Consider the following 27451-nt stretch of genomic DNA (forward strand, 5'->3'; position numbering starts at 1 on the left):
TCATTCTCTATTGGTAGCGAGAGTAATCTTTTAAAAATATTGATTCATGTTACTCATTTAAAAAATTTAGTGATTCCCAATGATAATAAATTTAGCATTAGTTAGTATACTATATATGTAGGATAACCATATTTCTTCTAGCCCAGGATAGCACTGGATCATGCCATGTCCTTGTATAATTATTATTAATATTTCAATCTCTAAAGAACCCCTACATGAATGGTAATTGTATGGTCACCCAAGAAAGGATACTTCATGACCTCCCCTTTCCTGTCTTGACTGTTCAACCCCTTAGCACTGTCAGCTTTCTGGGCTAGTTTTTATTCAGAGCACCATAACCATCTGTATCTTAGAAACTGTCATGTCATTCCTTCTAACTTCATTCCCCTAATACATACATTTCTTTCATCATATCATCCTGACTTTTGGCTTCAGTACCAGTTTTAATTTATGGTCATCATTTGTTCAGTTATTGCTATGTGAGTTTTTGCCTTTTCCTCATCGTTAATAAGAGTGATAAAGGAGGAGGTCAGTGTACCCAGGCTCCTAGCTTAATGCTTGTCTCAAAAGTCCTAACTGTTGACTGCATAATTATTAATTTTTCTTTTTTAAATTAGAGCTTTATAGTTATACATAGTAGTTGCATTCATCCTGAAAAACTCATACATGCATGGAAATCTATTTTAGTTCATGATATCCATTTTTCCCTCCTCTTTTTCCCTTCCATCCTCCTTCCCCTCTCCATCCCTTTCCTCCACTCTGCTAGACTTCCTTTCACTTGTCTATTATTTAATATTTGATTCATTTGTATTATCCTTTCCTTACCTCCTCCTTTCCTTATTTTACTCTAGCTTCTGCATATAAACTTTGAGTTTCTGAGTTTGGCTAATTTCACTTAACATGATATTTTCCATTTTCATCCATTTACCAGCAAGTACCATCATTTCATTCTTTTTTATGGCTGAGTAAAACTCCATTGTGTGTGTGTATGTATCATAATTGTGATACATATTAAGAATATATATATGTATATGTATATGTGTGTGTGTGTGTGTGTGTGTATATATATATATATATATATATATATATATATATATATATATATATTTCATTCTATTCCAGTCATCTATTTATTGGCATCTGGGTTGATTCCATAAGTTACCTATTGAAATTTTGCTGCTATACACTTTGAGGTGGCTATATCCCTGCAGTGTGTCAATCTTATGTCTCTCTGGAAAAATACCAAGGAGTGGGATAGCTAGGTCATAGGGTGGTTCCATCTCTAGGTTTTTGAGGAATCTCCATACTGCTCTTCAGAGTGGTTTAGTAGTCACACCAACCATGTTCAAGTGTACCTTTCCCCCCCCAACATCGCCAGCAATTATTATTCATATTCTTGAGCAGTGCCATTCTGACTGGGTTGAGATTACATTGTATTGTAATTTTGATTTATATTTTCCTGATTGCTGTTGAACATTTCTTTCGTATATTTGTTGGCCATTTGTGTTACATCTTTTGAGAAGTTTCTGTTTAGATCTTTTGCCCATTTATTGATTGCATCATTATTATTATTATTATATTATATTTGGTGCTAAGCTTTTTTTAATCTTCTGGATATTAATCCCCTATCAGAAGAATAGGTGGCCAAGATTCTTTCCCTTTCTGTCATCTCTCTCTTCATGTTCTTAATTGTTTCCTTTGCTGTAGACAAGCTTTTTAGTTTTATGGCATTCATTTATTCTTCATTTTATTTCTTGCACTTTGGGGGTCTTGTCAGTATCTATATGATGGACTATGGAGCCTATGTTTTCTTCTAGTAGTTGTAAAGTTTTTGGTCTAATTCCCGAGTCTTTGATCCATGTTGATTGGGATTTGTATAGGGTGAAATAGAGGGGTCTGTTTTATTTTTGTATACATAGCTATCCAGTTTCCTAGCACCATTTGTTAAAAAGGCTGTCTTTTGTCTGTCTAAAATATAGTTTTGACAGATTTTTCAAATGTCAGATGGCTGTAAGTATGTGGATTTGTCTCTGCATCTTCTCGCTGTGGCTGCTGCTTCCTTCTTGCTGTGAGGTAAGGAAGAGGGAGGGTGTGGGTCTTCGTGGGGGTGGCAGCCAGGGGGGCGGGGGCGACTTCAGTGGCCTGCCGCCGCCGCCTCTGCCGCCTGGGTCTCAGTCCTGCCAGGACCACCACCGCCTCGGGGTCTCGGTCCTGCCGCCTCCTCCTGCCGCCGCCTCGCTGCGGCGGCGGCTGCTTCCTTCTTTCCTCGGAGGTAAGGAAGAGGGAGGGTGGGGGTCAGCCTGGGGGGTCAGCTTGGGGGTGGCAGCCAGGGGGGCGGGGAGGGGACGACTTCAGTGGCCTCGCCTTCCAGCCACCTCCGCCTCCTTCCTGCCGCCGCCGCAGCCTCCTTCCTGCCGCCTCCTCCACCTCGTTCCCGTTCCTGCCGGCGCCGCCGCCTCGTTCTCCTTCCTGCCGCCACGATTGAGGTCGGCTTTGGGGGCAGCTAGGGCTGTGGTAGCGGCGGCGGCAGCTTCCTTCCCGCCAGGAAGTAGGGCAGCGGGGATGGGAACCTTGTTAACTTTAGCCAGGGCGGTGGCGGCGGCAGCTTCTTTCCCGCTGCAGGTAAGGCGGCGGGGCTGGGGTCCACGTGCGGGGCAGTAGGGGCGGCGGCAGCTTCCTTCCAGCGGCAAGGTAGGGCGATGGGGCTGGGGTCCTGGGGGGTGGGCAGTTAGGGCGGCGGTGGCGGCAGTTACCTTGACGCCAGGAAGTAGAGCAGCGGGGATGGTGTCCCCGTGGGCTTTGGCTGGGGCGGTGGCGGCGGCAGCTATTCCCGCTGCAGGTAAGGCGGCGGGGCTGGGGTCCACGTGGGGGGCAGTAGGGGCGGCGGCAGCTTCCTTCAGGCAGCAAGGTAGGGCGGCGGGGCTGGGGTCCTGGGGGGTGGGCAGTTAGGGCAGCGGCGGCCATAGTTACATTCACGCCAGGAAGTAGGGCAGCGGGGATGGTGTCCCCATGGGCTTAGGCTGGGGAGGTGGCGGCGGCAGCTTCATTCCCGCCGCGAGGTAAGGCAGGGTCCTGGGGTCCCTGGGGCGGCGGCAACTTCCTTCAGGCGGCAAGGTAGGGCGGCGGGGCGGGGGTCCTGGGGGGTGGGCAGTTAGGGCGGCGGCAGCAGCTAGGTTCACGCCAGGCGTCCACGCTGGCTGCTCCTATTACTTGCCCGCTGGGGCTGCGAGCTGTCGGTGGGTGACCTTCCCCACAAAGGGCCGCGGAGCTGCGTGGACGCCGGCAGCAGCAGCGACAGCGGCAGTGGCTCGCCTATGAGGGCGCAGACATTTGTTGCAGTTCTTGGGGCTTTGTTGTTTTCCTTGGGCTTTTACCCTTCTTTTGGTTAATTTTGGATAAAATGTCCCCCGTGATGTAAATATTGAGCAAGGAACCTTGGTGACGTGGGGAGCTTTGCCGAAAGTGCAGTGTGGATTCTGCTTTTCCCATGGTGGCGGCTGGATGAATCTTCACTGCTGGCTGTGGAAAAGGCTAGGGAAGCTTGTTAGTTGAGTTTTAAATTTCCCAGTGTTGTGTTTAAAGGTTTTACGTGCATAGAAGAGGAATGTTCACCTTAAATAAGCATATGAGCGGTTGACAGGGAATGTTTTCCTCTGGGAAAGGGAATTTGGTAGCTCTGACCCATGTCAGTCTGTGAATATTTAGACGTGTAGTGACTTTTTAACATTTTTCATAAAAACCTGTTATTTACAGTTATGTTGTTAATACTCCTTGCCTTAAGTTCCCCGGCAAATCTTTTTCATGCCTTCTGAGAAAGTAGACAATTCATAGATTATCCAAGGAATGGAAAAAAATGTGAGTGGGTGATTTCGGACAATCCCTGAGAGCTGGCATTGTAAGATTCATCCTATCCCCAGTAACATTTTCATACAATAAATGTGAACACTTTTGAAGCCTTTTTATAAAGATACAATTTGGGAATGATATTAAGATAAGGAAAAGCTGTTGATTGATTTCTTAGATTAACATTTCTTCCCTCTTCTCTTTCCTCTTTAAAAAAGTTTTTCAAGTGATAACTTCATCAAATGGCCAGTGATAAGCAAATGTCCGATGATGACAGCCCCAGCACCAGCAGTGGCAGTTCAGATTCGACCAGCAACACCCTGCTGCTCCAGAGCCTGAAGATCATGAAGAAAGAACCTTCTGCCACCCAGGGGAAGAAGAGCACCAAACTCTCTCGCAAAACCACTGCTAAGTTATCCACTAGTGCTAAAAGGTAACATTGTCAGGTTGTCTTTCAAGCAATTGGATGCTTTTATTTTTACATCAAGAACAATACTCCAGAAATACTTCATGACCAATTTTATTTGTACTTGAATGAATTGTCATCCTTTAGGGAGCATGAAAATATCCTCACTAAAATTATGCTTCTAAGCAAACTTATTCTGTACTTTGGTAATTTCAGCAAGAGTCCTAGAGACTGAATTCTCATCCTGACAGTTTAAGGAGTTGGCAAGGAAAATTTGTGAAACTGAATTAGATGGTACATTGGGGATGTTTCCTTTTGTGAGTTATACTCTTGAGTGAAATTAGCGTGTGTCCATGTGGGTGTCAGTCCAGGCATCTGTGGTGGCAACTTCATAAAAGGAAATATGTCACTTTTCATGAAAGGAAATGATCAAAAAAGTTTATATTTGCTAAAAAATGTTGAATGTCAGGCCTTGGCTTTTTTTGAAAGCAGATTTTAAATTTGCTTAGTTTTACAAACAAGTCTTTAAATCCTGCATAATAGGTATAATTTTTTTTGTAGTTATAGTTATCCCCGTTTGTTCTTGTGAGAACAAATAAAATGGAAAAGTAGCCATTAACAATCTCAGGTGTCACTTTGCTGTTAAAACTTTGCACATCTTTAAAACTCCTGGATGTTCTTGACATAGTAGTGAAAATCAACAGCAGGAAAAAAAAAAACATTTTGTTGGTTATAAGTGAAAGATTATTTGTTTCCTGCTGACTTTAATTTTCTATTATGGCAAAAAAAATCCATCAATGGGACTCCATCAGTGATAGTGGTTGTGTTGAGTAGAACTCTTGTATCAAACATAAAGTGTACCTATAGCATTACCTAATGTTGATGTTTTGTGGTTTTTCATTGATCACAACTAAAAGAAAAAGGAAATATAAAAACTGATCAATTATTGCATTTTATAGTGATTCATGTTCTTATTTTTCTATACATTTTCACAGTCATTGCACCATTAATCAAACACTAATGAACTTGAGAATATTGTATTGAATAGCAGCAGTCTTTGAAATAATTTAAAATTCTTCTCAGTATGTTGTAATCTTGTGGAGAGAACATTAAACAACTTTTGAAAACATTTTAAATTTCAAGAAAATCAGAGAAATGCTCTTTTTCCCCTTACCTTAAGGCCCTCTTTCCTCCAAGAGTATGAAATTTAAATTTGCGTGCTGTACCTAAGATCAGAGAAAAGAAATGGTTAAGTAAGATTGCTAAAATAGTCCTTGGAAGTTTTTCATTGGTAAAGGTATTTGTAAATTTTAAACTTTTTTTAAACAGATAAAATATTGACAAAACTATTAATGTGCTCTTGCAATAGCTTTCTAATTTTTACCACAGTAAAAGTGGATTGAAGTCATTGTCAAAAATATTCTAGTGCTTTTCCTCCTTCTGTTTTGTCTCATTTGCATATAAGCTTGAAAAGAGAATTTCTTTGGTAAAAAGAGTTTTAAAATAGATTTTACATCGTTTTGTTGAGTAGTAGTGGAGGACTTTCTCAAATCAGGTGTAAATGACTTACCTATTTACAGTACCAAGTGAGAAAAAAGCTGCAATTTTCTGTTAAGGAGTTTGGGTTATGCCTCTGAGAACAAAGAGGAAGCAGCCATGTTAGCATTACTGAAGGCAAAACCAGCCTTGCAGTTACCTGCATGATGGTAGAGGGCATTCTGATTTTCTGGTTATTCTGTAGACTGTCTCAAATCCTTTTTGTCTGTTCCCATTTCACTAATAGAATTCAGAAGGAGCTAGCTGAAATAACCCTTAACCCTCTCCTAACTACAGGTAAGAAACAAATTTTGTTATTTTGATTTCTAAATTGTGGAATGATATCAGGAGATGAATGTATTATCCTTGTATGTATGTGCAGCAGAAGAGGCTAGCTAGCTATGTTTGCTTCCTTAAAACTTTGCAAGTGCTTTAAACAAAAATTTCCTAGGTGAATTAAATTAAATTAGGGGAAAAACACTGTTTAGCATGTATCATATATTCTGTACTTATGAATATACTGATCTTGTGCTTCTTGCTGAGATTTGTTTGAGTGGTGTTGATTTTTCTGTTGTTTTTCTGTGGAATACATTTATTCACAAGTATTTTGTAGAAACCTGTAAGGTTTTAAGTTTTAAAGTTAATGTTTGAGTGCAATCTGAACTGATTTTCCAAATTTAGAAATTGTTGAATATGGTGTTACAAAATGTGAAAGCATTAAACAGGAGTATAGTTGTTTTTGTTTGATTTATTCAGTAACTTGCCTAAAGGACAAATTTTATGTGCTAAGCTATGGTTGTAGTTGTTATTTTCTAGAAAACACATTGTTGGAATTATTTACATTTTAAACAAATATCCTAATGACTTGGGAAAATTCTTAGAAGTAAATTAATTGGAATTGTGAGAAGAATCAAATTCAGTGGAACTCAGACTTTAAGATTGGTTGACAAATTGTATTAAAAGTAGCTGGTTGATTTTTTTCATTTGTGTCTTATATAGTGTTCTGTTTATTTTTGAATGGTGACTGTATGGTTTACAAAATTTATCAAATTTAGAGAGCAATATTATAAATAAATTGCATAGAAATATGTGCTCAAGAATGAGAGGGGAAGGGATGCTAGAATTAAGGCAGTGTTATGATTTGATATAAAAATGTTTTGGTGTTTAACCTGTGTTTTTGCTACAAATTGTGTTTGCTCATATTGATCAGCACCATCTCTGAAGTCTACTTGAGACATAATAAAGAAAAATCCATTTGCTACTTATTGTGTGTGTTAACCAGATTCCCAGATAAGGGGGATCTGATCCTGATTTATCCAGTGAATTAACAGTTTTGCTTATATTTGTAGTCACAGCCATTTCAGTTTAAAAAGCAGACATGAATGTGAACTAATTATAAACAGAGTGGTATGTCAGATCTCAAAATATTACTTAAAAAGTATACTCCTCAATAGTGTAGCCACTAGCCACATTCTGATTATGGACCAGGTTGTTGTGGTTAGTTGAAAATGTGATATGCTGTAAGTGTGAAATGCATACTGGATTTTTACATCTTGAAATAATATTTGGCATGTTTAGTAAGTGTTTTAAAAATTTTATTTTTATCATCTTCGCATAGTTATTAGAAAATTCAAAATTACATGTGTAACTTGTATTATAATTTTGTTGAACAGTATTGCTTTAGAGAAGAAGTAAATCAGTATTTCTTTTACCCTTCTAAATGGTGTGTCAAATCTGTACCATTTAGGAGGTCAAGTTAAATTTGCTCTGTGGAAGAATCACTTAACTTTCAGAATATATTCTGATAATTTCTGTTGATTTTCTGCAAATGGCTTAAACCAGTGTATGAATTTACATCTAGAGAACATAGTAGACATATTGAATACTTTCAGAGCAGTAATTTACTAGTACATTTGGTAAAGGAATGTACTTTAAGTGTTTAACCCAGGACTGTTTCCACAAGGTCACAGGATTATTTTAGATGAAGTAAAATAATCTAAAATAATAATAATATTTCTGTGAAATAGAAAGTAAGTTTCACTTATCGCATATTTTTTTCTCTTTATATACCAGATTTCATTTAGGTTCATGAAATAATGCTTAACATTTAGTGATTTAACTATTGAAGCAGTAAAACTTTGGGCTTGCTTGTGCACAGTAACATGGAATACTTATATCTATTTTCTTTTGTCACAGTCTTTGGTGACTGTTGGCTATTGAAAAGGACATCTTTTAACTTCTCTAGTTCTTTAATATCTGAGTTTCTTTGTGGCTGTGTAAGTGATTCAGGAAAAAAAAACAAATGTAAAATACAAGTTTCTTAGGAAATTAGAAGTTGTTTCTTACTACTTTGGGGAGAGACTTTTTTCCATACACCTCATATGTAAAATAATGCAGATACTTTTGTGTGTCTTTGGATTCTTCTGGGTAGAAGGTTAGTTCTTGTAATTTTGATAGAAAAGCCTACATTTGTATTGTGTTTTTGCTTTCATGCCAGAAAATGCAATAGATTGTGGTATTATATTTCTTTTAACTCATAGCTGCATAAATGAGAATTTTAGCTTTATGGTAATTGTATTATTTAGATTTGTTAATTTATGTTGTAATTAAAAATGGGATTCCACAGTCATAAGTATATTTAGAATTTGTGTGTTAATATTGCATGAGACCTTTGAAACCTTATGCTTGCTACTTCCAGGTGCAATTATTTAATTATGGCTTTTGGTAAGGTGTGTGTGTGTGTGTGTGTGTGTGTGTGTGTGTGTGTGTGTGTGTGTAAACTTGTCAAAGTATGTGGCAGTTAATTATCCCTCAGGGAAGAAATGTTAAGTGTATCTGGGTACATTCAGGAAAATGTTGAATGAGATATAGGAAAACCAGAATTACTTGTACTAGGGAGATTTGTCTTAAATCCCATCTTTTGTTTTAATTAATAAGTTATTATTTAGTTACATAATTAGGTCTAATATACACATCCAGGATGGCCTTTGAAAGATATCATTGTCAAATTAAATGCATGACTTTAAAAGTGTTTGATTATATGTCAATAGGAATACTTCTTTTTCTTTTAGTAAACAAGGTTGATAAAGATTTAATTTCTAATGATTTGATGGTATTTTAGGTTTTAAGTATTGAAGGCCTGTGGGCCAATGCATTTTAAACACAGGGAAATAATATATGTTTTTTGGTTTACTTTTATACTTTTTACATTCTATATTTTAGATTACGGTATAAAAATCAATTCACCAGTGAGCATGAAGGGAAATTATTATGAACATCCCTTTGTTTTACAGAAAGTTATGGACGAGAGTTGTTTAGTAATGTGTTGACATTTACGTTCTGTTTATCAAAGGATGTGCTTCCTTTTCCACTTAGAGTTAGCACTTGTGTAAACAGCAAAAGTTTGGAAAGGTGCTGGATTTCTAAGTTAACCTTGAATTTCTTTTCCTGTATAGAGGGTACAAACATGTACTCCTAAATATTAATGGGTTTGGACTGAATCTATGTTAAAGAAGATATTTAAGAGTAATTGTAAATCCTTTTTGGATGAATGGAAGGCCTTATGGGGGGTAGATATTACAGTTTCAAGTTTATATTAATCATATGTTGACTATCAAAACCTGAAATTAGCTACTATAATACTTGTAAATACTATAATACTTGCAAATTTTGTTAACTTCCCTTTTTTAAAGAGAGAGAGAGAGAAAGAGAGAGAGAATTTTTTAATATTTATTTTTTAGTTATCGGCGGACACAACATCTTTGTTTGTATGTGGTGCTGAGGATCGAACCGGGGCGCACGCATGCCAGGCGAGCGCACTACCACTTGAGCCACATCCCCAGCCCTTAACTTCCCTTTTTAAAAGAAAGAAAAAGAAGTAGCATAAGTTCTAAATCAGAAGTTGGCAATTTGCACGTAAGAGTAATTTTCTGAGTATAAACTGTGTTTCTGATGGTTGCCATATCTCTCACTATTGTCCAGTGTAGATTAGAACTTTGCTAATTAAAGGGTGATCTTCAGACTAGCAACATCTGTATCACAGGTGTGATTGTTAAAAATCAGAATATTGTTTTCCCCTAACCAGAAGTACTGAGTCCGAATCTGAATTTAATAAGATTGCTAACTGAATTGTGTGTCTATTGAGGTTGGAAAAATCCTGCTACTGAAGCCAGACTGTTCAGATCCATGCTGTGCCACTATTGGCATGCCACTTTATATAAGTTACGGGATATTTTTGTTCTTCAGTTTTCCAAGTTGTAAAATGAAGATTAAGTTGATCTCCCCATTGTATAATTATTGTGAGGATGAAATGAATTTGTTGAAAGTTTTGTTTACCACATAAATTGGATCCCTAAAGTGGATACAGCATGATAAAAGTAGGTGAGACAGTTTAGCAGCATGCCCTCACTCTTGCTGGTGTTTGCTCCAGTGCATCCACATCCTACTTATTGGAAAAATTACATCTTAATTCATCATCTAATTATTGAGTACATATCAAGCAGTTTGTTTTTAATGTGAATAAAAGCAGGTTTTTTTTTTAAAACTTGAGTTAAAACAGAAAATTAGCCTAAAAGTGTTGATCATAGATGAACAAATACTCAATCCCTTCCAAAAAATATGTGTAAACTTAATGATACTTTAAAAGAATGCCTGGGATTGGGGCTGAAGCTACTGGCAGAATGCTTGCCTAACATGTGTGAGGCACTGGGTTTGATCCTGAGCACCATATAAAAAAAACATAAAATATATGCATTCTGTCCATCTACAACTACAAAAAAATGTTTTAAAAAATATTTATAAGAATGCCATGACTATGACTGCCCAGTAAAGTATAATAAATTTTTTAGATAGTTGTATTAGTTACTATTTTCCCCTCTTTAAATATCCCATTTTAAGAGTTTGTGATTTTATTCAGAATGCAGTAATTTCAATATTTGTAAAATTTACACTCATAATAGTATAGTTTACCAATTACTTCAACATAATGTAGTGTAATTCCAGGCAAAACAGTGAGTTGGAATTTGAAAGAAAATATTAAATAACTCATATTCTTTACTTTTTTCATAATTGTGATATTTAATATTATTCACTTAAAGATTATTTAGCTATCATTTCTATTTGCTTATAGAAAGTAGTTGATAATTACAGTAATTCTAATTGTGTCCAACTACAACTAAAAATTAAATTTTAAAAAAAGAATTCTGTTTGGGCATTTCATTAGAATTTAAAAGATGAAATATCTTTAAACATTTAATGTTTCTTTTGCATCTGGATCACGGAAGTTTTTGCCTCTTCCCCATATTCATAGTCTAGGAGATAGTTGACAATACCTGGAGACATTTTGCTTTTCAAAACTTGGGGAAAAAGGCTCTAGCATACAACAAAGAATTGTCTCCCTTCAGGAGATCTTAATGAAATAAAACATATATATGTTTCTGTTATGTTTTACTAGGAATATTGAAGTAACTTGTGACTACAGAATGGGAGTCACCTTTGTATTGTCTTAGTGATGAAAATAAAAACCAAATGAAGAGCATGGCTTTCTCACCAGTGTGTAATTTAGTGTCAAAATCTAATATAATGTAATCATAACTTTCTGCAATCATAGAAAGTAATGTAATTGCCTCTTCGGAAAAATGTGAGAAGAGAGTATCAATATCAAATTTTGAGAAATGTTAAGAATAAGGGAAGCATCTGGAAGAGATGGGAAGGATCAGTCTCTAACCACAAATTTTGCACACCTCTAGTTCTCCCACCTCCTACCACATATCTGGCTTTGTAAAACTTTACTTTTTATTTTTTGCCTTAGATAACTTAGCTAAAAATTATTCCAAAATTATGTAAAATAAATGTAATTTTCCATTATTAAACTTTTGTTTTCCATAACACATTAAAAGGAAAATTAAATAATAAAAACAGACATAATAAATTCTTGTTTGATATAATCATTTAAATATCTTTTTTAGACAGCAGTAATTCAAACAAAAAATACTTCCCTTACTTAAAATGTAACATTTTATATTAATGAATCAGGAGGCTAAAACACTAAAATTGTCAGACTCAGTAAATCCTTCAAATATTTCATCTATAGAGGCACAGTAAACACTTAGTGTAAATTATAAAAGGTTTTTTAAAATATATAAATTCCAGGTCAAAATATATCAAATCAAACATATATCAACTTTACTTCTCAATTTACTTCTCTATGTAATCATATTTTGTTGACTCTAAATAACATTGTCTGGTAACTGATAATGACATTAAAATTTGTATCATCTCTCTGCTAAAATATAGTAAACTCTACTCTGAGCCCCTCATTCATAGGTCTTACATCTGTTATCCCATCGTCAGCAATAAAGCCAATGAGATTATTCTAAAATATAAATGTCCCCATGTTATTCTTGTCTTTGCTTTTTAAAGGACCAAGCAATGTACTCTCTAATTTCTCTTTTGCCTATTTTCCCTTTGTTGTAGAATTATATTGTGCATTTCAATCAAATTAAAGTCTTTCAGTTCCCTTAACTGTCTAATATATTTCTAGTTAGGCAGATGATGATGCACCTCCTGAAATCCTATTTTCTTTTCACAGACCTCTCAGTCTCACTCTGCTCCATCTGGAAATATCCAACTCCTCTTTGGGATCCTTATAAAATCTCCCTTTTGTGAACATACACTTTATACAGTCTCCTTGATGACTTGCTGCTTCCCGTCAGTTCTATTTTGGAAATATTTGCAAAACTGCATTTATTACCTCATATCACAGTTATTCATTCACATCACTATTTCCATTTGCTGACTATGAAAGAAAACCTTTCTGGTTTTGGCATCTGCCTTGGCAGCAGCAGTCGGAGAAGACAGCCTGGAAGACCTCCTCTTAGGCTTCTTCTTAGCCTCACTTTCTTCAGAGCTGACCTTCCTCTGGAGCTTCCTGGCTGAGAGCACAAGGCTCATGCAGGTGCTGCAGGCAGTGGCTCTCAGGAACCTTCTGAAACTGTGCTGCCTGGCCACTGCTGCTGTTCCCACCACATGAGTTGCTGTGACACACCAAGTATTCAATTATTTTAATTCAGTTTTTACCATAATTGAGACATAACTATAGGCAATTTTAAATCTCTAAATTTTGTGATTTTAGCTACAACAAACCAAATAAAAATCAAATCCTTACTATTATGTTTTGTTTATTCTGCTTTCTAAATAAGTTCTCATTTTGTCATTATTGCCAGTGCTTACAACCCTCCTTTCTCTTATCTCTGGCCTAGAGAACAGTGACCTGCCCCTGGTTACTCTTCCTGTCATGAGCCTCTCTCAAGTGTGCCATTCTCCCCTCTCACAAGCATTAGTTTCTAAAATAAACATTTAACCATGCCATACCCACAAAAGTAAGAAAGTATTCTATTATTTATGCAATAAACTCAATATTTATTCATATGTCCCCCAGCTCTTCCAAGCATGATCACAAATAGTCTTCCAAATTCCCTGTAGGAACAAACTCAGCCCCACTAATACTTGTTCACATCATTCCTTCGCTTCACACAATTCCTACCTCTTCTGATTTTTATTGCTTCTCTGTCTCTATTTATGCTTAACATTTGCCAACATAGCCTCCATTGCCTCTAGCTCCTTAAGTTCCACATTGAATTCTCTTTTTTTCATGCCCCAAAGAATTTCTGCTGCACCATCATTACTTTCCCATCCTAATAGAAGTGAGAGCTTATTAATCTAATTTCCATATACTTTTTCAAAAGCTTTAATCATAACATTAAGTGTGCTTTGTCTGTTTTTACAAATAAATATCTTCTCCATTATGATGCAAATTCTTTCAGGATTGATATTATATTGTATCATTTTTTATATCATCAACATCTAGTATATAAAAGGAAGAATGAAAGAATAATCTAAATAGAAAATATATCTAAAGTTTCTAGTTACTGTGTATTATATCCAATATTCAGAGCTATAATATTAATTCTATATTTTGTGACAAGGAACTTCTTGTAATAATTCTACAGTGCAGGTGGACATAAACTTTAAAGCCCAAATGAAAGCCCCACACCACTTACTTTCCCCAGTAATAAATGCTACTTTTGGATTATGCTAATAAAATCTAACCTTCCATTAGATAGATGATTTCTGAATATTCTTGAATAAATTACCTCTTAAACAGAATAAAATTAGAATGGCATTCACTTTATTAATTAGCAATTTTTAAGACAGGCAGAGATACAATTTACATACTTAAATATGCCCATCTATTATACATATATATTATATATACATATATTTTTGTCAGGCCTACTATTTCTCTATCCTCTAATAGATAATGAAACAAAGGTACTTGTGTTTATCAAGTGTAAAATAATGCTTCTGTGGATGTGGGGAGTAGTTTTTAATTGCCTGCTATTACCTATGGAATAAATTTAAGAGTTAAGTTTGATCACTTAGAAATGCTTGGTTTTAATGCTTATAAAAATTGAACTTACACATATTCTGAAAAATACATTTTTTAAATCAAACTTAAGCTCATTTCACTTTCTCTCTTTAATATGTCATCAACACAAAAGCTTTTATCTCTTCCAATCTAAAAAAGAGTATGTTATTGTGGATAAGTGAAGGAAACAGCAAAAATATAAAAATTAAATATTTTGTGTCACAAGTCTTTTATGAGGAATAACATTTGTTTGATTTTTATTTTTTGAAAGCTAAATATGTAAATGCTAATTCTTTAAAATTGGAATGGAACTTATTGATGTCTATTACCAGTATCCTTTTTTTCACTGTGTCACAAAGGGGAAATTGGGCGCATCAGGCCAAGAAACTACTCCAACATATTACACAGGAGAACTTTAAAAATCTAAGGGAAATTGGACAGTGGCATTTGCAAAATCAAGCAGCATGATACAAAAATTTGAGATCTATCTAAGTCAATAGGATGATTTTATTCAAAGAGAAAAAGTCTCCACTGTCTCTCAGATTGGCAAAATCAGTTTCCTTTGTCATAAAATTGCTTAAAATTCCAAAAGGTAACATTTCATATGTCAGTGACTTGTTCAAATGGCTATCCCCTACCTTACCTAAGCCAATTAACATCACTATAAATTTTGTTCATATTGATTTGCCTTTCTTAAAGTATAAGCAGGAAAAATTCCTCACTGTCTCAAAACCTGCTATTTTTTCTCAATTATTTTGTGACTTCCTGGCTATTAAGTAGATGGAATAATATTTAATGCTCACACAACTGGGGCATCTGAAAATGAAGGGAAGTCCATCTTCCTTAGCCACTCTGTCCTGGGGGATGACTCCAGGTTCCAGTGCCAAAACAAATCAGGAGAAAAACTTTGTCTCAGAAGTATTTTATTGTGTGTTAAAATGGCAAAAATAACAAACTGAGGTGGGTGTTTGTTTTTTAGAATCCAACTCAATTATAAAATGTACTAAATTAATTTTCCAAAATAGTCTAATAATCTCTCTCAGAAATTACAGTGATGCAGTGGTTATTTGCATTTTCCTGATTATATTCTATTTTTTCCTCAGAGGGGGACCTATGTCCAAAGGGAACAAGTCCTATCAATTGAGTGTCATAGCAATCATGCAGAAGCTTCAGCATATCAAAATGTCAGAAATCAGACAACAGAGAGAGAAGATGAACGTTTAAATAATAGAAAACTCTTCAGTAGCGCTGAAGTTTGGTAAAGAAAGAAAAAGGGAGGTGGGAAGAAACTAAAGAGTTAATGAGGAAATAATTTATGAAGAATTTTATAATGCTTTCCATCCCTTGTACTAAGTAATTGAAGTTTTAAGTATAAAATACAGGCTCTTTTTACATTTTGGACAGACTGGCTCTGCTATAGTGTGGAAATTTGTCTTGGATGGGAGCCAGAGCAACAGTGAGAGATCATTCATTCATCCTGTTGTTTCAGGTATCTACTTACCAGTTAATGATGTCTTGATCTCAGGCAGTTTCTGGACCTCAGCATTATGATGGTTCTGCATTGCAGAATTCTGTGCTGTTGGGGGTTTTGCTGTAAAAATGTAGTAGTTTATCAGTAACCAAGGCTTCTACTCACTAGATGTCAGTAATATTTCCCTCACCTCCAGTATAACAATATCTCAATATCTTTAGGCATTTTCAGATGTTCTCAGGGGAGTCTCCCACCCCAGAACACTGATTTGTGGTAATAACAAAGAGGATAGAAGAAGGAGAATTGGAGAATATTTAACTTGTTAACAACAAAATGATGATGTATTGAAAGTAACATTTGAGGGAAAGGGGTAAATTGTAGATGCAAAATTTAAAGTGTGTCTGCTTTTGCTTTTTACTGGGAACAGTTACGGTGCTTATATAGGGAGGTGCTGATATCAGACATATGAGCTTAAAGAGTAAATTGAAAAATACACACACACACACACACACACACACACAGGAGAGTCAGAATATTATTATAGTATTCCAACATAAAATTAAGGGGAACTCAACTAAAAATGATAATTAAAGTAGAAGAAACCAAGGCGAACAATTTTCAACCCCTACTCAATCTCTCCAGTTTGAACACCTATGCCCATCATATTAGCCATTTTAGAATATGAAAATACAAAGAAGTAATAGTAGCTATTTTAGAATATGAGAATATAAAGAAGTACCAGATTTTAACATTCAGAGTTCAGAAAATATTTATCTTAGCTACTTATTATTTGGAATGTTCATAAAACACAATGTAATGTCTTTTCGAAGTGTCTGTGATTTTAGGGATATAATATGGAAAATCAAAGACAACAATATTCTATTACAAAAATGTGTTTCATATTTGATGTTAGAATACAACACATTTGTTTTCTAAGTTAGATTCAATAAAGATGAGGAGCTTAAAGTTATCTGGACAGAAGAAGAGAAAGGAATCAGTCATCAGTTAGAATGAAAGAAACCCATGATTGCACTTGAAAGGGTGTTAGCAGAAGCTGTCCAATAAATTCACAGAAGATGCTTCTGCTTTAATAAATTGTTGTGCTATCAGCCAGGCACGGTGGTGCACAACTGTAATCCCAGTGGCTTAGAGGCGCATGAGTTCAAAGGCAGCCTTAGCAACAGCAAGGCGCTAGGCAACTCAGTGAGACCATCTCTAAATAAGAATACAAAATATGAGGGCTGGGGTTGTGGCTCATAATATAGTGTTTGCCTAGCATGTGTGAGGCCCTGTGTTTTATTCTCAGCACCACATATAAATAAATAATAAATAAAGGTCCATCAACAACTAAAAAATATCTAAAAAATGCAAAATAGAGCTGGGATGTGGCTCAGTAGTCCAGGGCCTCTGAGTTCAATCACTGGTACCAAAACAAACAAAGAAACAAACTGTTGTACTATCAAATCCTTTTGTAGCACTTGAGCTTCACTTTCTCTACTTGTACTGACGGATCAAGGTTTTGTTTGTCCCAAATCTATAATTTGGTGCCAATTGTCTGTTTATCTTCTGAGCATGAAAGGGAAATCTCAGCCTTGAAAAATTTTTTATTATTAGTGTTATTATTATTGGCCTGGTAAGAACCACAATAGTGCTTTTATGAAGCATAAGAAAATTTAGGGGTTCTAAAACTTTATTCTGAAAAAAAGTAATTTTATAAATATTATTTCATGTTCAAAGTATATTCATATACAGCCTTACATTTTCAAATGACCAAAGAATGAGGAACACTTAAAAATAATGTGTTTCATTATTCACATAGGTGGAAATAAAGTTGTAGGTTAAATTTTAGCATTAGTACTCATTCTCTGATTTTGTGTTATTTCTACCTATTGTCAAACATCTAACAATACTTTAGGAATAGGATGTCAATTTTTTATGTTCATAAAGTTCAGTGTAAAATAAAAAAAGAATTATCTTGATTATGGCTAATATTTTCTGTATAATCTTATGAATCATTACTACTGGATTAGCATTTTTCAAAACCAGGATCAAACATGTGTTTTTCAACTTTATTACCTTTTTATACCTATTATTAGAGTAAATAAATTGGCATCATAATTTTAAGTTAATAATTTTTTTTCACATAATGGATATGCTAAAATTAAATCCATTCCTTTATATAGACTTGTAGAATCTACACCCAATTTTCAGATGCTATAAAAAATGTCACAGTAATCTTCATATATAAGTAGATATATATATATATATATATATATATATATATATATATATATATATATGATACTTGTTATATTTTGGAAGAATATTCATGAGCTAAAAGGTGTTCATATTTTTTAGTATTTTTTAAAATCAGAAAATACATTAATTTGCTCTTTGATTAGTCCAAATGCAGCTTAAACTTTTCCCATTGTCCTCCATCTTTTACAACACAGTTGTTTTCAGCTATTTAATTGTGGAAACAATAAAGACATTACTCTGAAACAACTCTTAGTAGGCAAAAAATTTTAAAAAAATGTTATCACTAAGAGATAATCTATTAATCTCTTTGTGACACTTGGTTTAATTCTCAGCTTCAAACTCAATAAAATTCCAGGCATTTGCATAAGTTGTATATTATCTAATAAAGTAACACTGTTCTTCATTTTTCTAATCTAAGGTAATATATTACCTTTGTAATATATGGTGGTAATAAATTTATCTTTTTTCACCATAAGTAGTGGACTTTAAATCCAGTAAATTTGATCATTCTGTTGCACATTGGTGTTTTTTATTTGGGTTTTTTTTTTTTTTTTTTTGGTTTTTCATTGCATTGACTGATTTGAGTGATTTTCATATTGATTACTCTTCCTTTTCCTTTTTTTCTCTCTTCCTTTCAACATATTTAAAACCTGGAATTCCCTTTTCTTTCTTTCAAAGCAATTTTTTTCTTTTACAAATATTTTTAGATTTTTTAGAAAAATCTTGCCCATCTCCAAATTCTAAAATGATTTTTCACCTTAAAAATTTTACATATTATTTAGTATGTATTTCAGCATTTCTTATATGTTAATGCTGCCTCTGTATTTCTTATTTAGTAAGGTATGTGCCCTGTCTCTTCCTAATTGTAGAAGCATTATTTTTTTTTCAATTGATAATATCACTTTTTCATGTAAATTTTTACTATTTGATAGATATAATACTAATTTTATCTGCAATTTATGGATTCTTTTTTTGTGAAGTCATTTAAAATAATTTTGCAGTCAAATCTCTCATTACCTTTTCTTACGTTAGCCTTTTCTACATAAAGCCAATTCAATGTAAAATTAAAAATTGTCTCATTAAATTTTTCACACAGTTATGATTTTGTATTTAATATTTTAAACAATAATATATTTGGTTTTCAGCCTGAGAAGAACTGGGTTAAAATGCCCATTTTCTCCATTAATATTTCAAAACTTGGAAAAGTCAGGGATCTTTGAGCATCTTTAAATGGAGCCTATTAGGAACCATAGGGGTTAAATTAGATAATGTGTGTAAACTCTTAACAGATGTCTTGCTGGTAGTAAATAATAAATGATGCAGAAAGTTATTTATGGCTTTATACATAATGAGGTGTTTTAATTTATTATTTACCAAATACATATTTATCGTAGAAGTTTAGGCTAAATATGTCTTTGGTAAATAATAAATTATTTTTATTAGTTTTGACTTATCTCTTGAAGTTGGGACATTCAAAAGATAAGTCAAAACTTAATGAATATAGACCTGAAAGTAATATGAGAGTTTTTCCAATTATAGTTGAAATATAATGAAAAATTAAAAAGTAGTCATGGATATAGGACACATAGAGAAACTTCCTGTTCAGGAACATCACTTTGGTCTTTGGAGATTTATGTCTTCATTCTCTGACTCTTTAAATGGAACAGTACAATAAATAGTTAATGTCTTAAGAGTGATTGCAGATCAACAAGCAAAGATAAATACAAAAATGTTACAGGACACAGTGTTCCTATTCAATATCCTTGAAGTAGTTTCAGATTTAGATTGATTCTAGGCACCCAGGCCTCTTAGACATCATCAGGAACATCTAAATTGCTTTCTCACAACTTCTACAATGTTGGGGACCACAAATCAAGTCAAGATGGCATCTGGCAGTTTGCCAGGAGGAGTGGTTTGTGAGGCAAGGCCACTGAGCCATTAAGATGATAAGGATTCCTTATTGGCTGACTGCTGTATCTAGATAATGCTAATTGAGTCAAGCTGTGTGTAATCAGTTAGGTATATATTCCTCTGCTGTTCCGCAATAAAGTGGTGCCTGCTACCTTGGGTACCCACTACCTTGAGTTCGTGCTCAGTTCCCTCTGAGTTTCTCCTCAATAAAGCAGTTCCTGCTTCAACCTTCAAGTTGTTTATCACCTCCCGGTTATTTTACCCAGCCGGACTGCAGCACTACAAAGCCTTCTTATCACCTCAATTTAGAAGGTACCTCATTAAATTGCTTTTAGCCAATTCGCTTTCTAAAATACTCACATTTCACATACAATAAAAAAATTTCTTTAGCTCTACTCTTTTAACTTGCACTTGATAGCATACAGGCATTCATTAAGTTTTACTGTCAGCAGAACAGCACAAATTTAACAGTTTTGTGATCCATTTTTACTAAATAACAGAAGAGAAAGTGTTATGTTAAGGGCAGTGTGAGTTTAATTTTCTGTATCATTTAAAATTACTTAAGTGCATCCCCAAAGAAAACTAATATATTGATCAGATATAATTCACTTCAATGTTAATAAAACCTTAGCATGAATTGTTTGCATATACTAGCAAAAGATATATAAGTGAAAATAATCTACGAAGGTTCATAATGCTTATATAGCACACAAGAAATCTATGGGATAATAATAACAAGAGACAAAATTTGATGTGTATAAGAAGAAATATATTTTAGTGAAAAAAGTTTGATATTTAATTGTGGCTTTAAAATACTCTTCTATATTAGATTATATAAATACACAAAGAGAAATATTGCATCCTGGTCACTCTCCAGTAATCTGCCCATGTCACAGACGGGTGGACGGACAGCACTCTGACTCACCCTGTGCAGGCAAGCAAGGAGCTTCCTGTCCCAGCCACATCAGAGGAAGATACAAGACAAGCACCAGTTCACCTGCCATGGTATGAGGGAGGATCTAGGGACCAATGCCCAGAGACACATTATTTTTAACAAATGCAACACTCACTTTCTCAGCCACTGGAAGTGGAGCATAGGTCTACAGGGGGGAGTGGCCATTCTGACCTATGGCCTCTCACCCACCTACCAGCACCACTCACCAGGGTGCTAGGAGGTGCTGTCATTGGCTGACTGCACCAGGCATGCTGGGTCACAGTGATTACTACATCCTTCTTTCAGCACTCAGGGACCCCTCAGTTCCACTGGACCTGGGAGAGACTGGAGGGGGATGGGAGGATTTGAGGATATACTTTAATATGTGTATATATAAGTATTTACTTATTATATCTTTATATGTATATATGTATATATTTTACATATTTATCGTGTCTTTATATGTGTGTATATATTTTATGTGTGTATATACATACATGCTTATGAACTTTATACTTCCATGTGTATATTGATACTTAATTGAGAGTAGAGCTTCTATTTATCATCTTTATTTTTTTGCATACTGTTTCTTCCATATTGATAACTCTGGTTTGGAAGCATAGAGGGAATAATTTAATTTTCATGTCTCATAAATGCTCATTTCTTTTGTCCCATAATACATATCAGTCAAAGAATAAAACTGCAATACTTCTACAGTATGATTACTGGAAGCATTCTGGGGTTTTATTGTTAGTTTTGGTTTTGGTTTTTAGCATATACTCTCTCATTTCTTTTTTTCTTTCTTTCATTTTTATTTTTTGCATTTTCTGTTTCTTTTTTGCCAGTGTTTTTTAAATTGATTTTTAAAAAAATTAATGACAGCAGAATGCATTACAATTTTTATGACACATATACAGCACATATTTTCATATCTCTGGTTGTATATAAATTATGTTGACACCAGTTCGTGTCTTCATATATTTACTTTGGATAATGTCTATCACATTCCAACATCCTTGCTAGTCCCCTTACCCTTCTTTTTCCTCCCACCCCTCTGCCCTATCTAGATTTCATCTATTCCTCCCATGTTTCCCATCCCTACCCCTCTATCAGTTAGCCTCCTTATATCAGAGAGAATATTCAGCATTTGTTGTTTTGGGATTTGCTAACTTCACTTAGCATTATGTTCTCCAACGCCATACATTTACCTGCAAATGCCATGATTTTATTCTCTTTTATTGATGAGTAAAATTCCATTGTGTATACGTGACACATTTCTTTTACCCATTCATCCACTGAAGAGCATCTAGATTGGCTTCATAGTTCAGTTATTGTGAATTGTGCTTGAGCCACATCCCCAGCCCAAGAAAGATAATTCTTATGGAACACAAACACATTTTCAAATGAGATGACTGCCTCGATAGTTAGCACACAGTGGATAAAAAGGTTGTGGAGCCTGGCACAGTAGTGCATGCCTACAGTCCCAGCTACTCAGGAGGCTGAAGCAGGAGGATGGCTTGAGCCCAGGAGTTCAAGGCCGGCCTGGGCAACACTGTGAGACCCTGTCTCTGTCCCAGGAGTAATGACCTCAGATTCTGGAATATGGGATGGAATCCTGACTGTTTTATCTTCTAGTGGTGCAACTTCAAATAAATCCCTTAATCTAGCTGTTTCCATTTCAGCATCTGCAAAATGAGAATAGTGCTAGCAAGGACATAGGGTTGTTGTGATAGTTAAAAGAGTCAATGCATGTAAAGTGCCATGAGCAGTGCTTGGCAGTAGTAAAGTAGAAGTGTAGCTCTTATTATTGGGTATAACTTAGCCTTTCTCCGTATTCAGTCATTAGTATTTCTTTATTCCAACTTTGATTTTATAGGAAGACTTCAATGAGAATGTTCCTGCCTGGCTTGTCTTACATCCAGCCGGGAGTTAGTAGTCCTTGTGGAAAGGAACCCTTCATTCAGTTCTTGGAACAAGCCCTTTTAGGCCTGTTTTAGCAATGAGCTCCAACGACCGTGGCTAGAGTGTGTTCTGTACAGTTTCCACATTTATCAAAGAGAAGCCTGTAGTTTGCTTCTTAGTACTCTAAATTCCTGAACCCAAAGTGCTCTTTTGGCCTTTTCCTGCACCATTGGAGAAAGAGCAGAGAGTTGTTGCATTGAGTGTTCTTGTCTTGAACTGATTTTATGACATCTTCTTTGATCAGTGTGGAAACCAGTACAGGAAGACACTCTCAGGTTTTCTCCACTCAGAGGCAGGTATCATCTGCTCTAATCATAGCTAGCGTCAGGTCTTCCTACCTTGTTGAAGCTGCAAGTGTGGTCATGTGTGTTTCTTACTGCCCACTGCAGACCTCTCATTGTTTTAAGATACATTTTTAGTTGTAGATGGGCACTGTTTTAGTCAGCTTTTTCACCTCTGTGACCAGAACCAACTGTGGAGGAGGAATGTTTATTGGAGGGCTCATGGTTTCAGAGGTCTTAGTCCATAGAAGGCCGACTCCATTCCTTGGAGCTCCAGGGGAGGCAGCATCATGGCAGGAGTGTGTGACTGAGGGTAGCAGCTCACATCATGATCAGAAAGCAGAGAGAGAGAGACTCCACTGTCCAGATACAAAATATATACCCCTTAGCCATGTGCCTGATGAACCCGTTCCTCCAGCCACACCCACCTGCCCCAGTTACCACTCAGTTAATCCCATTAGGGATTCATTCACTGATTAGGTTAAAGCCATATCCCAGTCATTTCTCCTCCAAACCTTCTTGCATTGTCTCAGATGTGAGCTTTTGGAGGACACCACATCTAAACCATAACAGATGATACCTTTATTTTATTTATTTTTATGTGGTGATGAGGAAGGAACCCAGTGCCTCACGTGTTCTATCACTTGTGTTCTATCACTGAGCTACAACTGCAGCCCCCAGACCTCTTATTTTTGGAGCTGTTTTCTGAAAGAACTTGTGTCCTTATTCACAGACTGTTTGAAGCAAAATCCAATCAAGGTTTTCAAACAAATATTAAATGTCTTCACGCAATTAACTTAAGCATCCTTTTCTTCTGCTTACCTCTCATTCTGTTATATTTGATAATTAAATTTTCCCAGTTCATGCAATGGAAGGTGAGGTAGCACTTTTGACCACTGTAGGGTGGTCAAACCTGAAGTCTGGGGCAGAAATGTCAGTTTGAAGGATGAAACCAGTCAGTTGGACTGATTTCTGATTTTCACTAGGACCTAGTCCTGCCTTGTGTATTTTCTAGTTCCCTATTTGTGTGTTGCTCATCATGTTCCTTTTTTTTATGGTTTTCAGGTGGAGTTGGCATGAACTTAAAAGCAGCAGATACTGTTATTTTTTTTGACAGTGATTTTAATCCTCAAAATGACTTGCGGGCAGCTGCCAGAGCTCACCAAATTGGCCAGAACAAGTGAGTGAGTTAGACATTGGCACCTTTCTGCTCTGTTGGCTTGCAGCTGTGGATTGGGGAGGAAGGTGGACCGTGTAGTCCTGACAACAGTGCCACGTTGGAGTTAGAGACCACTGGGTTTGAACCCCGTTGTGCTACTGGCTTGTAGAGTCATGTTGGGGGATCAGTGGTCACATGATCAGTTCAGACTCACTTTGTTGAAAAGAACAGTTAAATTCCAAAATGATTAGAAGAAACTTAGAATTTATTTAGTTCATGTTTCTCACATTAGATCCTAATTCAGTTTAAAAATGAAGTTAAAGCCAGTGGGTGCACATGCCTGTAATCATTATCAGCATGGGAGACAAGCAGGAAGATCAAGTTTAAAGCCAACCTTGCAACTTACCTAAACCCTGTCTCAAAACTTTTTTTTTTTTTTAAGGCTAGGATTATAACTTCATGGTAAAGCTCCCCTGGGTTGGGTTCCCAGTACCACAAAGAGGAAACAAAGTTGTGTTCAGCTACCCTTTGACTTGAGGTAACATGCCTGCCAGGGGTTATCCTGGCTACAGATGAAGGCCCAATAGTGGTCACTTCGTCTTCCTTCCTCTTCCTCTTTTGGGGAAAAGTTCAGGAAGAAGTTGAGGCCAGATTTCTCTAACAAATGCTCAGGTCCCAATGAGCAGTGTCTTTTTCCTTTTTCCCTCAATGTGGCATTTGGTTCTGCTTCCTTTTGGGTGTATTTTCCTGGCATGCTTTTTTCCCCAGCTTTGCAGACTCCTAACACTGCTCTCATTTGACTCCAGTACAGGGCTGGGAAAGTGATCCGGCTGATTGGCCGAGACACTGTGGAAGAAATAGTTTATAGGAAAGCAGCCTCCAAACTGCAGCTCACCAACACAATCATAGAAAGAGACCATTTTACTCTGGGAGCCCAGAAACCTTTGGCTGATCCTGACCTCCAGGTAAAATGTATTCTTTTTAGAGTCTCATGATTTATAACTAGTACTCTCTGTGGATGAGAATGCAAATAAAAAGGACCAGCATTAACCACCCATTGTTGCAAATTACCCATTTTTTCATTGGCCTAATTCTTACCCTCTCAGTACCTAACTACATGCAAGGTGCCATACAAGCTAAAAATGAGGGTGGCATTTAAAGGCAGAGAAAATAGAATAAAGAAAATGAGCTTTGAACCATCTAACTTGGATTGAAATTCACATCTTATCCCTTATTGGATGGATGACTTTGAGCATGTAACTGAACATCATGGATCTAATCTCTTCATGGCTTCTAAAGATGAGTGTGCCACGAGTTACCTCAGAATTTGTTTAAGTTCTTTTTTTTTCTTTAAATCAGTGATGATTAGTTTCATACCTCCTCCTTAATCCCAGACCCTTTGAGTAGTGACTCACAGTACTCATTCCATACTCAGAGATGAGTGAACAAGATTAGGAATTCAAAATTATGCCATAGGATATAGGGATGAAAGCACTAGAGTTAATTTGTTGAAGAAGGAAAAATTAGATGGGAGTCAAATGCTGTCTTAGAATATCCTAGAGAGCTCTCTTTTGGTAAGAGGTTTGGAGTTATTCCTTAGCAGCAGCCTTTGAGATAAAATTGAACCTATATTATAATATACCCCAGGTCGTTTTGAGGGATTAGATGCAGAGAGATCAACCCCTAGTATCTAGTATGATTCAGGCATGAAGAGAGTAATAAATGTCTGAGAAAAGGTAGTAGCTGTGGGAAGATCTGCTGTAGGAAACTGCAGAGAAATGACAGGAGTTGGCTCTTGTTTTGAGGCAGGCAGTGAGAGAGAGCAAGTTCAAAGATGGCTTTAAGCCTGAAAGATGAGAGTAGAAAGTAGGAGATAGGGATAGAAATTAGAAGGATGAAGATAATGTAGGCTTTAGTCAACAGAGTTTGTAGTAAAAATCAATATACATTATTGTTAGAAGGAGACTCAGAAAAGAAAGGAATTAGAAAAGTTTGCAAGAAAAACCAGGCTTTAAAAGGATCAGCTTATCAAACAAAAAATTCAAGAGGTATGTGAAAGGGAAAAAATTACACAGTATTACAAGCAGAATCATCAAATTTACAACTAGCCCAAGCATGAGTTTAAAAATGGCAGTTTTCTCACATCTGTATCTTTACACATCAGCATTGCAGACAGGGAAGGTGCTGTTTTTGTTAGGGAGTCACTGACCTGCAGGAAAGGTTCACAGATTTGGGGGTACTAGAACCTGAAAGAAGAACTCTAGGTTTTGTTTGTTTGCTTGACGTTTGTATATCTTAGAGAGTAACTGGAGTCTTTGGCCTTTTGTGTTTTGAGTCTTCTGCATGCTCATCTGTCATGGTGGCTGGGCAGGCTGTGCATTTTATTTTCACACTATTGAAGAGGCAATTTCAAATGGAAGGTGAAAGCTTGAGAGAGAGGTGCATGTACACTGTAGGTGTCTAAATACACTTCTTCACAGGATCTTGGGAGAGGAGCTCATCATGGGCTGTTGTGAAGGCACAGGTGTCAGGAGTTAGAGGAGACAAATTCTCAGATGCTCGATGCTTCCCCAGTGGAGGGAGCTCCAGGCATTCAGTCAGGGGTTTCTCTATGACATTGGCTGCTAGCACATCATTGTGAAATGCACAGGCACAAACTCTGCCATGGGACCAGATCTTGGGGCCAGTACAAACTATGGGCTGGTGGAGAGGACCTCGGTGGGACTTCCTGCACAAGCCATGGCAAGAAATCACACTCTGGTTCTGTCTTGATTCTTTCCTCCCCACCAGACTGTGAGTTATTTATCGTTGCCAGGAACAAGGGTGATAACTCACTGCCTGGTCTCAAAATACAGCAGGACATTTTTTTTAAGTTATTAAAAGAATCTAATAGTAAAAGACGTGGTTCTGGTTTGATAAATCTAAGCAGTATAGAGCAGTGAAGTCCTGAAAAAGGAGAGCAGGTTCCTTGTCTTAGAAGGAGAACACAACAGAAACAGAGAACAGATAAAGATGCGGTGAACACTTATTGAATGCTTACTGTGTGCTAAGCATTGTGTGACGTGCACTTTTTCCAGTTGTTTCAGAAGAAGAATAACAAAAAAATGAGATAGACGTTGTCTTTACCTCCATCTTAAGAAATTTTCCAAACATCAGATTCATGACTCTAATCCGAGCACTCTTTAACTTCCAACTACATGCTCTTAGTTACTATAATAAAGTGGTTTTCATTTAAAAAATGGGTAGTTCCTTAAAGACACG

The 27451-nt window shown here is 36.2% G+C and overlaps 1 pseudogene; it reads left to right on the top strand.

The window, feature by feature from the left end:
• LOC144252431 (transport and Golgi organization protein 1 homolog) overlaps nt 1–27451 on the top strand; it is a 102101-nt pseudogene that overhangs the window by 15999 nt on the left and 58651 nt on the right.

This window comes from Urocitellus parryii, unplaced genomic scaffold (genome assembly GCF_045843805.1).
Source record: "Urocitellus parryii isolate mUroPar1 unplaced genomic scaffold, mUroPar1.hap1 Scaffold_43, whole genome shotgun sequence".
NCBI classification, from domain to species: domain Eukaryota; kingdom Metazoa; phylum Chordata; class Mammalia; order Rodentia; family Sciuridae; genus Urocitellus; species Urocitellus parryii.